Source organism: Galeopterus variegatus, unplaced genomic scaffold (genome assembly GCF_000696425.1).
Source record: "Galeopterus variegatus unplaced genomic scaffold, G_variegatus-3.0.2 Scaffold9010, whole genome shotgun sequence".
NCBI lineage: Eukaryota > Metazoa > Chordata > Mammalia > Dermoptera > Cynocephalidae > Galeopterus > Galeopterus variegatus.
Window position 1 is genome coordinate 19979 of NW_007735121.1, and position 2626 is coordinate 22604.

At 39.3% G+C, this 2626-nt stretch overlaps 1 pseudogene; it reads right to left on the reverse strand.

Moving 5' to 3' along the window:
- Window positions 1-528: 528 nt before the first annotated feature.
- LOC103608950 lies at window positions 529-1755 on the reverse strand (annotated as a pseudogene).
- Window positions 1756-2626: the final 871 nt, after the last annotated feature.

The following is a 2626-nucleotide window of genomic DNA, read 5'->3' on the forward strand; positions in this document are numbered from 1 at the left end:
CCTTCTTGTATTTATATTTCCATGAGGCTAGTATCCTGGAAGGCTGTGCAATTTTTTGTAGGTAAGCTTAGCTTTATTACTGTTGAAAATGAAACAATTTTTAAATTAATTTTTTTGTTACTTTTAGACTAAAAGGAGTTGTTTTTAAAAGAAACATCCATCAATGTAAAAATGCATTGTGGTATTTTCTTTTAACTGTATACTATACAGCAATGGTAATATATAAACTACAGCTATAGGAAACATGAGTGATTTTTTTTATTCAACATATATATATTGGACATATGAAATGTGTCAGCCAGTTTTCTAGGCACTTGGAATACTTTACTGAACAAAACTGACAAAGTTTATGCCCTCCTTAGCCTTATGTTTTAGTGAAGTGAGACAATAAATGGAAAGCTTAATCAGGAAATTACACAGTATATTCTAAACAGGCAAGTACTAAGGAAATATACACACATGCATATGTATTTATACACATTACATTGAGGCAGTAGCTGATGAATCTTCTGGTGTGGAGGTGAAACTCTAGAGGGTAACTTTCTGGTGAATCCTCAGGTAGCAGTGGTAGGTAGATGACTGGCAGTAGCTTCTCTGGCAAAAGGAACACATATAGGGCTTCTCTCCTGTGTGGATTCTCTCATGAGCCTGCAGATTGGTTTTGTTGCTGAAGGACTTTTCACACATGCTGCATGTGAAAGGCTTCCTTCTTCTATGAATCATCAGATTCACATGAAGGTCTGATGCCTGGAAGATGCCTTTGTGACATTCAGCACAAAAAACTGGCCTCTCATTCCTGTGTCTTCTCTGGTGGGCTAAGTGAGAGGGATATCTGAAGATCTTGGGACATTCCTCACATTTGTAAGATTTTGGGGTTCTGTCGAATTTATCTTGGTGCCCCTCACATGTGGAGTTTCTCTTAATGCTCTGGTGGGTAAAGACAGGCTCAGGGGAAATCTGGTCTGGCTTTGAGAGAAACCTTGGTTTCACATCCTTAGGGACATCTTGATAAGAGGGTCCTGGAAGGGACCCTTCCTGGGACCTAGAGGTGCCCAGTCCTGCTCTGCTGGTATTGTGAGGGTTCTCATAAGAAACACTTTCCTCTCCGGGCCTTGGGTGATTCCCTTGCTGGAGAATACGAAGGGAAGATATTTGATTGTCTTGACTATTAACACTAAAATTTACTTGACAAATTTTCAAAGAAATGTTGTGGCTGTCTTCTTTATCTTCATCTCCTTGTCCTGTTTTTTCGGCAGTATCTTGGGGAGTCTGGAAGATACTCTCCTGTTGGGATGAACAATGACTTCTTTTAATGACATATTCTCAGAAAAGAGGGTTTCCTATTCCTTCATGTGGATATGGACAAAGACAGGTGGCTTCATACAATCATCAGGCAGTTCTTCCATTATTTTCTCCAGGTTTCTGCCATTTGATTCCCATTTCTCTTTCAAAATTGACATGTCACGGCAGTGCCCACTAATCATAAACTGCTCTAGGACCAATTGAGAAATAATTTCATCTTTGCTGTGCCTTTCTGTCTGCAGCCATGAGTGAAAAAACTTGTGGAGTCTTTGCAGTTCCTGCCTCGCAAGTGAGTTATTGCTGTTTTGAAATGAGCTGAATGCTTGAGCACTCAGAGATCCCCTCTTTCCTCTACACAGCAGGTCCTTGGGCTGGTTTAAACTCCAGGTTTTCTGACTCAAGACCATTTCTGGACGGTTCACATTGGAATGAGATTCTGAGATCTAAAGCCATTCTTAGCAATAGTTCTCAGAGAGATTCGACTTGACAGTTCAGTGTCCGCTGTCTGTGTTTCTGGGGATCTTTTTCAACACTGGTAGATGCTTAAAGACTCATTGGTTGAACTTCAGTCTGGGTAATCCTGGGCTGAACACTGAGCTGAAGTGTGATTGCCTTTCTGCACTGGGTTAATCTTCGAAAGATGAATGATATTTTAAAAACTAAAACTTAATGCTAGTTTTAAGGAAGCAATATAAAAAGATGCCATATAATTACCCTTATATAAAGTTCAAAAACAAGCAAAACTAAGTTATCTTGTTTAAGGGCACATACTTATATGATAATACCATAAAGAAAAGCAAGGAAGTGATTCTTAAAAATAAAGAGTAATGATTACCTTTAGGGAGAAGAGTGAGAGTGTGATCAAGGACGCATGACATTGTCTCTTGCAAATAATCACTCCCTTGCACATCTCCTCCTTCTCCTTTGATCTACCTCTGATTATCAGCAAATTTCATTCGTGGTTGTTCCTTACTCAGTCTGCTCTGAACCTGTATAAAAGCAGCAGAAACTACCTGAGGAAAAATCATCTTGCATTGTCTCCTGTTATATTAATGACCATAAATCTAAATGATCCCCTGGTGCTATCCAGTAATCCTTCCACATTTCCACATTCCATACCCAAAAGCAGCAGAAACTACCTGAGGAAAAATCATCTTGCATTGTCTCCTGTTATATTAATGACCGTAAATCTAAATGATCCCCTGGTGCTATCCAGTAATCCTTCCACATTTCCACATTCCATACCCCTTCCCTAACTCCTCTGTGAATATTTTATACCTTCTCTTTTCTCCTCACAGCTCAACATTCTCTTCTCTTTCTACTT